At 40.6% G+C, this 12,773-nt stretch overlaps 2 long non-coding RNA genes and 1 pseudogene across 2 annotated transcripts; all 3 read left to right on the forward strand.

Annotated features, from left to right (window-relative positions):
* The window catches only part of LOC147109899 (basement membrane-specific heparan sulfate proteoglycan core protein-like), a 193,291-nt pseudogene that overhangs the window by 149,024 nt on the left and 31,494 nt on the right, over nucleotides 1–12,773 (forward strand).
* Nucleotides 2,743–6,346, forward strand: LOC147109901 (uncharacterized). The gene is made up of 3 exons (XR_015080370.1): nucleotides 2,743–3,491; nucleotides 5,727–5,791; nucleotides 6,284–6,346. It is a non-coding gene; the product is annotated as an uncharacterized LOC147109901 (long non-coding RNA).
* LOC147109902 (uncharacterized) lies at nucleotides 7,803–11,776 on the forward strand. The gene is made up of 2 exons (XR_015080371.1): nucleotides 7,803–7,846; nucleotides 10,028–11,776. It is a non-coding gene; the product is annotated as an uncharacterized LOC147109902 (long non-coding RNA).

The raw sequence follows: 12,773 nt of genomic DNA on the forward strand, positions 1-12,773 counted from the left end.
AACAGGATAGAAAGGCACTGGAGAGGGTGCAGAGAAGATTTACAAGGATGATACCAGAAATGTGAAGGTATATATATCAGGAAAGGATGAATAGGCAGGGCCTCTTCTCTTGGAAAAAAGAAGGCTGAGGGGTGACCTAATAGAGGTCTTTAAAATTATGAAAGATTTTGATAGATTGGATACAGAGAGAATATTTCCAGTTGTGGGGAAGAGCGTAACTAGAGGTCATCAATATAAAAATCACCAAGAAATCCAATAGGGAATTCAGGAGAATCTTCTTTACACAAAGAGTGGTGAGAATGTGGAACTCGCTATCACAGGGAGTGGTTGAAGTGAAAACTATAGATGCATTTAAGGGGAGGCTAGACGAGCATAGGAGGGAGAAGGGAATAGAGGGTTATGCTGATAGATTTAGTTGAGGAAAGACGGGAGGAAGCACGAGTAGTGTATAAACACAGGCATGGACTTGTTGTGTCGAATGGCCTGTTTCTGTTCCATATCGCCCATGTAATCCTCTGTAATCCTATGAATGCTTCCACAGCCAGATGGACAATGGTGGAGAGACCTTGGTGCAGGATGGTGTGATAATCCATTTCAAAGGCTGCAGACAGTTCGATAAGGATGAGGAAGGATAGCTTACCTTTGTCACAGTCACATAGCATGTAATTTGTGACATTTTGATAATAGCAATTTCGGCCTTGTGGAAGGGGGCGAAACCTGATTGAAGGGATTCAAACAAGGAGTTCTGGGAATGATGGGCACGGATTTGAGGGGCAACAAAACGATCAAAGACTTTGGTAATGGGGCTGTCGTTTACCAGGATGGAGGGGGCAAGGGTTGTTTTTTGAGGCGATGGGTGATGACGGCAGGTTTGAAGGAGAGGGGGACAGTACCTGAGGAGAGAGAACCGTTAACAATATCAGCTGAAATGGGAGCCAGAAAGGGTAGTTGGGTGGTCAGCAGTTTAGTGGGAATAGGGTCGAGGGAGCTGGAAGTGGGTCTCATGGACAAGATGAGCTCAGATCTGGCATGAGGGGAGAGCAGAGAGAAACTGGAGAAAGCTGAAAGTGCAGGCCTAGGGCAGAGGTAACCTTTGAGGAAGTTTGACTCGGTGGGCTAGGGGGCAGAATGGAATTGGCAGAGTATGCTGAATGGATGGCCTCAATCTTAGGTACAAAGAAGTCCATGAACTCCTCACACTTGTTGTTGGAGGTGAGGGTGGAGGAGACAGGGGAGAGGCGTTTGAGAAGACGGTTTGCAGTAGAGAAAATAAGCCGGGTGTTCTCTTTGCATTCCAGAATGATCCTGGAATAGTGAACAGTTTAGGCAGACGAGAACAGGACATGATAGCATAGCTTGTCTTCTGAATTGTAAAGTGTTTGTGCAAAGAAATACATGAGAGTAACGAGGTTAGCCATGAGTGATTACAGTGTAACTTTAGGGGCTAGGGTAATAAAGATGTTTCCCATTGTATGGAAAGATAATGGTCGATGAAGCTAGCTTTTCAAAGGGGACAGTTAAATCAGGAAGTTATATCTAAGGGGAGTAGCCTGGAAGTAAAAAACTAGAACTGTTTACATGAATAGACTGTCTTCAAAGGATTTGGGAATATATATGTCATGTGGTCCTATCTATGACATGTACTTTTATGTAGACAAAGTATGGTTTTCAACAGTAATTCAAACGGCTCCAGAGATAAAAAAAAAAAGATATGCTCTCTCTGATCCAGGTTGAGTTGATCCCTCATCTAAGGCTTTAATAAAGTAGCTAGAAATGTATGGTGGGATCGATGGCATAGGGACTGAACGAACTTGTCACTCATTGAGTTGCACCGAGCTGTGTTTAAATGAGGTGATCATTAATAAAGTCCGTTCTGTATACTTCACTATGAAATGTCTTGTGCTTACTCGAAACGTGTTGCTGTGAGCCATAGAAGGAAGGAAGTTGACTGTCAACACTGCCCCAGTGCTGAGTTGGGCTAAGGAGCAGCAAGTTCTGGAAAGAGTAAGTAGAAATGTACAGTGGGATCGACGGCATAGGGAATGAAACAATCTTTCGCTCATGGATTTGCACAGAGCTGTGTTTAAATGAGGTGATCATTAGTAGGATTTATGGCAATGTTTATGTTTCTTATCCCTTGTGATTTGGAAACAGTCAAATGCAATGGGCTGTAATTCGCGCCCCCTACGGGTGGCTATTAGGTGCGGACTCGCCCGCAATGGCCGCACAAGTTTGGGTTTAGGCATGCAAAGTGGATACGCGAAAACCTGGCACTTGCGATGTATCAAGAACAGATCGCAGGCATCCCCGGGAGAAGGGCCTCCGCGAGCGGAGAGTTGGGCTATTTGCCCAAATTCTGCCCAGCGAATGCCCATGAAATTCTTACGCCTGGTAAAAGCAGGTGTAAGGACTGCTTTTACCAGTGTATGAGTTTTAAAAAACATTAAAAAATGTTCATTCACTTAAACATTTAAAAACATGCACAACAGCGTAAGTTTATTTTTAGACCATTTAAAAGATGTAAATTTATTTTATCAAAAAATTTTTTTTTTTTCAAATTTTTCATTATATTGTAATTCAATTAATTTTGATTATGTATTTTTTTGTTATGTTAAATCTTATTAATGTCATCCCCATTCATGCTTATGAAGGTTCCATTAAAAACGTGTTCATTATTTTATCTGATTGCATTTTTCAGATCAATCCATTAATTGCTGTTCTTGTTAGTGTGGGTTTGATCAGCGGGATTAGTGCATGGTTGGTCAAAAGGAAAGCAGGCGGGTAAATATAGTATTCAAATTTTACCTGCACATGTACTATTTTTGGCGAATCCCCGGTGGATAGGTTTATAAGAAGTTGTCTCCAAATATTTCTATATCAAAGACCAATTGCTTGCAGTTGCAAGGCATGTAGCCACAGTTAATATTAATTGTTTTCGGATTGATAGGAATCTGCCTCTCTAAACTCCTCATGTTGTAATTACACACTCCCTCCACTGTTGATGCTGCAGTGCCTCAGTTTTGTATTTCCCAAATCCTCAACCTGAAATGCAGAGAAACTTCTTGGCTTCCACCAACTTTAATCTGCTTCCCAAATAGCCCCACGTATTGATATCTGACTATAAATAATATAACCGATAAGGTTTATTTAAAGCGCAATGTGCAGCTTTATAGTGGGAACCTGAATTAAAACTCATGTCCTGATCAAATTATTAGCCATGCCGTGCTTCACCTGATGATATTTGGTCTTGACTCCCAATGCAGAGATCGACCAGCATGTATGAAGCCTCTTGCTTCCAGTTAGCAATACAGTTGTCATTAATAATTAATCATTAATAAATATAATTTCTGTAGTAGATCATATTTAATGAATTATTATTATAAAATGTCCTTCTGAAAAGTTCACATTTTGGTCTGTTGCACAACATTTATTTAGGATGAAAGTTCAAAAGTGGGGGCAAAATGATACGAACATTAATTCCGCAGTAAACAGTAAGTGAAATACTTTAGAATTCCACACTGCTGTGCCAGTGCATGTTTTAACAATTCTTGTTGATTTGAAATTACTTCAACTAACCATATATCATACAGATTTATATATTTTATGTTTGCACCTAAATGAAAATAATCTAAAGCAACAACCCTTGTTTTCGCCTGTGCAAATGAGGTAATTGAATAAGCATGCTTAATGCTAGTTTGTCAATAATGGCATAGCACGTGTTAAGTCAACATACTGTTGAACATACCTTTTCAACACAAGACTAAGATGCGAATAGTGAAAGGAAAGGAACCTGTATGCAAGGTACATCTGAACGAAAATTCCTTTGTTTTGCTAATAACCAATCTTTGTTTCTGTATCCATTTTCATGTGATGGTCTCATCATGCACAGACTTGTGTGTTTCTTATACCAGCTCAGGAGCTCATCGATCTTTACGAGATACTGAATGGAGGTGGACATTGTGCTGAATTGGAATTTGCAGTTGGGATGATGGTGAGCTGAGAGCGTTCGCCATCATTCGCCTTTGAAACGACCGCAACTTCACGATTTGGCACATGTGGGAATCTAGATGTTGCGGCCTGTCACAGACAGCTCCGAAGCTGGCTGTGCTGTGCCCCCTCCCCCCTGCACAGGTCCGGCAATCTGTGTAATCAGCCAAATTATTGAAAGGACAAAAAAAAGTTAGATCCAAAGGGATTAGGTGTAAGTAGGGGATTGATAGCGTTATTACTGCTAAACAAAGTTAAGGACCTAGAAAACTAATTTTAATTTTGTGCAGTGTGAACTTTGGGGTTCGTGTACAGGAACAAGGATGTCTTGCTGCAGTTGTACAGGGCCTTGGTGAGACCACATCTTGAGTATTGTGTGCAGTTTTGGTCACCTTATCTGAGGAAGGATTTTCTTGCCATGGAGGGAGTGCAGCGAAGATTCACCAGGCTGATACCTGGGATGGCAGGAATGATGTATGAGGAGAGATTGGGTCGATTGCGCTTATATTCGCTGGTGTTTAGAAGAATGAGAGGGGATCTCATTGAAACTTATAAAATTCTAACAGGGCTAGACAGACTAGATGCAGGAAGGTTGCTCCCGATGGAGGGGGAGTCCAGAACCAGGGGTCACAGTCTAAGGATAAGGGGTAAGCCATTTAGGACTGAGATGAGGAGGAATTTCTTCACCCAGAGAGTGGTGAACCTGTGGAATTCTCTACCACACAACGTCGTTGAGGCCAATTGATTAACTATATTCAAGAAGGAGTTAGATATATTTCTTGAGACTAAACGGTTCAAGGGATATGGGGAGAAAGCAGGGACAGGGTACTGAATTTAGATGATCAGCCATGATCTAATTAAATGGGAGAACAGGCTCGAGGGGCCGAATGGCCTACTGCTGCTCTTATCTTCTATGTTTCTAAGAGCCTTTTCAAAAAAAGTTTTCACTTTTTTATAAGTCTGTCCATCTTTATTTCAGGTTTGCCTTTTTCCCATGTGAGAGCCCGAAAATTTGTTTTGCTCTCTCTAACATTTTTAAAATGTTAGAATTTTGAGAGTTTACTCACTTTTTGTTTGCTGTCTGTGTGAATTCTGTGCGGTTATTGGCTGCTTAGACAGCCTGTTGACGTCCCAGCAGTTCGCAAAAGTGGATCCCCACTAACTTCCATTGATTTGATTTGAATTGAAGGTCGGAAAAACCCGAAGTTCTCGACACAAGGAATCGCTCGATCCTTTCGCGAAGTGTAATTCGGGGCCAGCAGCGAATGCCTTCACTTCATTGCTGACCACAAATTCAGGGCCAATATTCTTTACTAATTTGGTGCTCCATTTGTAATGCCAGTCTTATCTAATAACACCCACATTATGAAGTATTGAGGGTATTTTGACTGGAGAAATGTAAAATGGGCTTGCAACTCACTATCACCCTTTTTACATTATCGTACAGAGTCAAAATTAGCCCCATTGTTTGGTAGGTTAATGCATTTTTCATTCCTTGATTAAGTCTGTTCCAGCTGTACCCGATGATCATAAAGTAGAAGTTATCATGAGAAGTTATGATCTCTGTAGCCTTTAATTTGATGAGCACAGAATCCACTGAAACACCAATAACAAAGAAAAACAAATCAAAGCCGCAATTCTTATACTGTAATTCGATTATTCTGTCTGTTTCCATTTGCCTCTACAGTGGTTCCTTGGTTGTATATTCACGGCTGATAAATTGTTTCACATTCCCACAGACACCTCTGCTGCAATCGGCGAGAACTCATCAGCGATCTATGAAGAGATCCCAGGACTGCAACAGGTTGGTACAGTTCTATTACTACACTATTATATTGGTGAGCTCAGTAAAGAAAAGGGAATCTATGCTTGTTTACAAACGTCCAAGTCATGGTTCCTGTAGTAGCAGTAAACTGGAGTCACATATAACCAGGCCAGGGTGTGGGTGGCAGGAGCTCTCACCGCAGTGCATTAGTGAACTGGTTGGGTTTTTACAACAATCCAAAAATGTTTCTGGTGCTAGATAAAATACTGGAGTGAATTTTCACATTTGCAACCGAAACGAATATCAGGTGGTGCGTAAAATGGGTGTTCTATGCATTATTGCACTTGTCGCATTCGGTAGTAAAAGTGGACATTCACTTCCTGCAATTTAGATTGGAGGAGAGATAATTAAGGTCATTTATTCTAACTATTATCGCGGGATATGATATTAGGCTAACAATATTTAATTCTGAAGCAACAAAATGGGATTCTTTGTGTAACTGCTTACAATATTTAAATGTCTTTTGTACAGGAGAGAGCTACGAATCCACTTGATGAAGACTCCACTTACATGGCAAGGAAATGATTTTGTTTATTCTTTTAAAGTATTCACTTTCATAGAGACATGGAAAAATAGGAGCAGGAGTTGCCCATTCGGTCCTTTGAGCCTGCCTCGCCATTCAACACGATCCTCTATTTCAATACCATATTCCCACCCTTACCCCTTGATGCCTTCTGTATCTAAAAATCTATCTATCGCCTTCAGAAATATATTCAGTGTTTTGTCCTCCACAGCCTTCTGTGGTAGAGAATTGCACAGGTTCACCACCCTCTGAGTAAATAAATTCTCCTAATCTCAGTCCTCAATGTTCTACCCCTTATCCTGAGGCAGTGACCATTCATTCTAGACCCCCCAGCCAGGGGAAACATCTTCCCTGCATCCAGTCTGTCTAACTCTGTCAGAATTTTATACTTCTCAATGAGATCCCCTCTAATTCTTCTAAACTCTAGTGAATACAAGCCTAGTTGACCCAATCTCTCCTCATACGACAGTCCTGCCATCCCAGGAATCAGTCTGGTGAACCTTCGCTGCAATCCCTCTATGGCAAGTATATCCTTTCTTAGGTAAGGAGACCTAAACTGCAAACAGTACTCCAGGTGTGGCCTCACCAAGGCCCTGTATAACTGTAGTAAGACATCCTTGCTCCTGTACTCAAATCCTCTTGCAATGAAGGCCAACTTACCATTTGCCTTCCTAACTTCCTGCTGCACCTGCATGTTTGCTTTCAGTGACTGGTGTACAACGACACTCAGGTCATATTGTACATTAACATTTCCCAATCTATCACCATTTAACTAATACTCAGCCTTTCTGTTTTTCCTACCGAAGTGGATAACTTCACATTTATCGACGTTATAGTTCATCTGCCATGTCTTTGCCCACTCACTCAACTTGTCTAAATCGCATTCAACCCTCTTTGCATACCCCTCACAATTCACAATTGCACCTAGTTTCGTGTCGCCAGCAAACTTGGAAATATTACATTTGGTTCCCTCATCCAAATCATTGATAGATGTTGTGAATAGCTGGGGCCCAAGCACTGATCCCTGCGGTACCCCACTAATCACCGCCTGCTGCCCCAGTAAAGACCCATTTATTCCTAATCTCTGTTCCCTGTCTGTTAACCAATTTTCCATCCATGCCAGAATATTACCCTCAATCCCATGTGCTTTAATATTGCACACTAACCTCTTAGGTGGGACTTTATCAAAGGCCTTCAGAAAATCCAAATAAACCACATCCACTAGTTCTCCCTTATCTATTCTAACATTTACATCCTCAAAAAACTCCAGTAGGTTTGTCAAACACGATTTCCCTTTCATAAATCCTTGCTGACTTTGTCTAATTCCGTTGATATGTTCTAAGTCTCCTGTTATCACATCCTTTATAATAGACTCAAAATTTAAGAAAATATTTCGATTCTCTTTTGCTGCACTCTATTTCTTGGCCAATCTGTTGGCTAAAAAGAACGATTTCTTCTCTTTTAACAGACATTAGATGTGCAAGATCTGCCAATTTACAGTGAGCTGACAGGTGAGTGGGTAGAACATTTTTCAATCCATCCACCATGCCGAGAAAAAAATGAAATATCGACTTTTTCATTTGATCTCAGGATATGGGCATCAGGGGCATACAGTGTTTATGTCTGAACCCCTGTTGCCTTAAGGGCATTCAATGTCACCATGTAGTTTAAGACATTTGGAAACTGGATAGGGTGACTCGATTCTTTCTCAGAAAGACATTATAGAACCAATTGGGTTTTACAACAAATGCAATTTTATAATTCTTTTCTGGCGCTAGCTCACAAATGACCAGATATATTGAGTTAAATTTCAAAACTTGCCATGGTGAGCTTTGAACTCTAGATGTCTGGGTGACCAGACCTCTCAGACACCATGCCCTTTTTGAGAATAAAGTATGTACTTTGAGTATATTTAAAATGCACTGAATATGGATCTTTAGCTTGTTTCTCAATGTTGTTCTGTGGGACCAAAGACTTCAAGCAAAATACCATTACAACTGAGAATTCTGATTTCATGTTTTTATTGTAAAGCTTTAGACTTGTGATATTCTCCTATACCAAAGACAACTTTTGCTGTACCGAGCACTAAAGATCCTGACTGAGCAAGATTATTGTTTGTTCTGTGCTTTGTCAGAGATCGCATGAGATGGTGGGTGTGGCCTTTGGGGTTGGTAACACTCCTGTTTGTTGGACTGCTGTCTTGTTCTTTTTCATTTCATTACTTTAAAGGCCAGATTACACACACGCTTAGTTGTAGCAAAGCAGTACCAGGTCTTCATTGAAAACTCATACTGTCTGATGTAAAAAGACTGCTGAGCACTTGGTTTGAGTATAAAACAAGGCTTTAATCAACTGTTTCAAAACCATGAGATTTCTAGTTCCTGGTTACAGAAACATCCTGAGCAAGCTGGGCCCATGCCCGAGTATTTATACTCCTTGGATGCTGCCACCAGCTGGCCGCCCAGTGTTACTTCATGAGTCATGATAAAATTCATGACACTCTCCACAACCAGTATCAGTGTAAAGGTGTTTTCCTACTTCACAGCACCAGTATGAGTGCACAGGTCTTTTCAACCTACACAAGACAAGTATGAGAGCACAGGATTTTCCATATGACACCATTCCAGTATGAGAGCTCAAGTCTTTCCATATGAAACCATTCCATTATGAGAGCTCAGTTCTTTCCATACAACACGGTTCCAGGATGAGAGCTCACGTCTGTCAATACTACACCATCCCCGTATGTGAACGAGCTGCTGAGACACCATACTATCACTATTCCAGTGTGAGCTGCTAAACAGCCTTCCCCTTACATTTCTTATACCAATATTCAGCTTTAATCACTGCATTCCATGCAAACTACCAATTAATCATAGTACATCAAAGATACATACACATGTCAACAGAATAACAAGATAAATTAAACAACCAGGCATTTTATTGCCATCATAAAGCTCTTCCCATCCCCTAAACACAAGTGACCAAGCTGCCATAAACTTCCCTTTCCTCAATTTACTTTCCTGTATGGATATACCTGCTTTAAACTCCCCTTACACAATTTACAACCCATGCCCAGCAGAAAGCTGTTTTAACTTTGAACTCATTGTGTGCTGGTCTCACAGACACCCCAGAAAGAACAGCGAGGTAGGCAGGCAGTGTGAACCCTTGTCCCCTCACCATTCATCTAAAGTTCCGGAAGTGGAGAGCAGGAAAGTCAGTGTTTCTGCTCTTGATCCACTGCAGATGAAATGGGCCTTTGTTTGGGCCCACCAGCTCCTGTTTCTCCACGTGCGGTCACGACTCTACTCCTCTGCTCCAATAAATGCACTGCTGAGCAACGCCACTGGGGGAGCCGCTATGTTCTACATATATTTTATGAAGACAATTGAAACTATCCTGTATTGTCCATGCATTCCAAATGTGCATCAGACAAAAAAATCCCTAATTACTTAAAATTTGTAACAGTCAAACAAATTGTACTTTTTCAGCACATCTCACGTCTTCATTCCCAGTAAATTCAGCAGCTTTGTGCAATATCTCACACACAAGCACACTCTGCTCCCTTGAAGGACCATAGATAGCCGCTTCACATCAGCAATTAAATATGTTGGTGCTTCCCAAAAGTAGCTTAATTCACTGAATTTGTTCATACAAACTTAGAGACATTTCCTCCCGTAATTTTGTTTCCACAGACATTAACTCTATTGGTGACTCATAGGGCATTGTTGGTTTGTGACTGGCTGCAATAGACGGAGAACTAATTCACGAAGATGTTGCTGCAAGATACTTCTCTCACCTTTCCTTTAAAACACTTGTTCTCTGATAACCTCAGCCCGATGTCGAGCTTCTCCTTGAGATGTCCTCTCTCAACCTGTCTACGGAGTGATTCCTCATATTCATGATTTCAAATTCCATCTCAAGTCACCTTGCCCCCTCGCCTTTGATTTCACTCCACGTCTGTCCTCACGAAACTTCTCCCTCCATATGAATTCGTTTACATTTCCACCCTCACCATTGCCATCTAACATGATTACTTCCATGGTCTCAATCGCAGGCTTGGACACCTCTGACATATTCCCTGTATCTCTCGCCAACAACATCCACTAACCGCCTATCCGATATTGTCTCTAAGTCCTCTAATTTCATGTCTTCATCCTGGTTTTTAATTCGCTTCATGGACTCCGCCCTCACTATCTCTGAAACTTTGTCCAACTCTGCACCCCTCCCCACCCCCACCAAGGGGTTGGCATTCATCCGACTTTTGTGTCTCCTTCCCTCCCTTCACTGCACAATTGGTAATGATGCCTTCAGTCATCTAGTTCCCAGCTTCTCAAATTCCCTCCCTGTAACTCTCTTCCTCCATCTCCTATGGCTCCTCTTTGCAATGACCTCTTCTCTTTTCCATCCTGCACGATGCAATAAATATTTTTTTATACAATCAAATGCAATAAAGTTCACTTTGTTATGTCGATAATTCAATAACAAAAATCAATAGTTATGCAAAGAAGTGGCTGCTCCTCCATAGCTGAAAGGGCAGTGAGAGCGTACAACATGGGTAGTTGCATTTTATGGGCTTGTTGCTGTTAAGAAAGAAAACCTTGTATGAAAGGGTGATATTTGTAGATATTTAGTAGACGAGAATGATATACATATAGATTCAAGTGTAGCCATTGAGTAACTAATATTACCCATAATTACTCCTGGTTAACTAAAAAGCTAAAACTTCTGCAAAGTGAAGCTGCAAAGACAGTCAAAACAAGTTTTGATGAAGTTTTGATAACAGGCAGCCACAGGCTGCGAGTGAAAGTTAAGTTGCTAAATAATATATTATGACGCTAAGTAGAAATTAGAATTTGCTCAACCTAATTGCAAATATATTTTAAAAATAATTTGTATAACGACATAAAATTAGAGAGAACATGGAGATAAGGGACTTATCTGATAGATTAAATCAAGGTCGTCTGGATACCTCAAGACTAGTGAAAGAATGTTAAAATGGCCCTTGATATAAAGGTCTTGTACCAGCAAGGCACGAAATGAAAGAGATATGGTCAATTCGAATTGGGTGAAAACTATAAAGAAGATAACAAAACAGCAGGATAGGGATGATGGAAAAATACTGGAAAAGAGGGATGCTACCTTAGTCTGAGTGACAATGGTATTTTGACCATTTGAACTAATTAAAAAAGGTGATTTTATTAAAGACTATATATGGACACTGACCAAGCCAACTTTTGATAAGAAAATTGTTAAAACCTCGATACTCGAAGAACAACTTTACACAGACTTACTGTGAGAACAAAGGAACAGACTTAAGGCGACGTTAACTGTGTCTGAAAGGTTCCAGAGACCAAGTGCTGCGAGCTACTCATTAAAATTATCGATGTTTGTAAAGTATTGACTATGCTGTAAGCTTAATAAATCTTGATCTATTGCTCAAACATACTGGCTGCTGCCTAAATGTGTCTTGTCCAGGAACTCTGAGAGATCCTTAAGAACTTACAACCTGTTGGGTAGAATTGCAATTTTCCACCTGGGCATTAAACTGGCGCTGGGCATGTACCGCCCATTATCAAAACTGCATTGTATTTATTTCCAAATGGATCAGGGGTCTATAATGGGCTGTCGATCCATAACAATAGTTTTATGTGCGCATGCCAAGGTGCAAATCTACCACTAATGGTTAATTGGAGCTTACATTTTACATTGCATCTTATTCAGAATCAAACCTATCCAACTGAGTTAATTCCCATTTCAGAGTTAAGTATGTGCAGTTGCTAAAAAAAAATAGGAATAATATAAGCGAGTGGACAGGTGTGAACTGTTATTTCACTGAGCAATAACAACAGACAACGGGCCAGATTATCAACATGCCACCCAGCCCAAATCTCGTGACACAGAAATATGCTCAGTATAGAAACAGCCCGATTTTTTATCTTCGTTGTTACGATAGACATTCCAAGTTTAAGCTGGGGGCTATTTGAAATTATTCTCCATCATTTTCAACTTCACCAAAGAAACTGAACTACCTTTATAAAATATTAGACATTTTGTGTACGCACATGTGCATCTTGCATGTAACAATTTATTTCATGTTGTCACGTTTTGCATCAACTTTTCAATTTAGCATTCCTATGTCTTTATTTATAATCCAATCATCTGCATTATCAATCACGGTGCACTTACGCCCTCACACCCATAGCAATCGAATGGCGCCTTAGTTTGGCATCTCCCAGCTTCTCAGTCTGGACTGCCAAGAAACTCCAATTTTCTGAAAATCTCTGCTTCCCACATTGCATTGATGTTTGCGATTATAATATAAATGTTATCAGTTCAATTCAATACTATACGGACATAATGGTGACATTAATATTGGAGCTGATTGAGAAGCATTAGGAAGAGAATTAAGCCATTGAGCCACTGGGGCCCCCTCCACCA

Source organism: Somniosus microcephalus, chromosome 12, assembly GCF_052327205.1.
Source record: "Somniosus microcephalus isolate GS21.2 chromosome 12, FLI_Smic_1.0, whole genome shotgun sequence".
Lineage (NCBI taxonomy): Eukaryota > Metazoa > Chordata > Chondrichthyes > Squaliformes > Somniosidae > Somniosus > Somniosus microcephalus.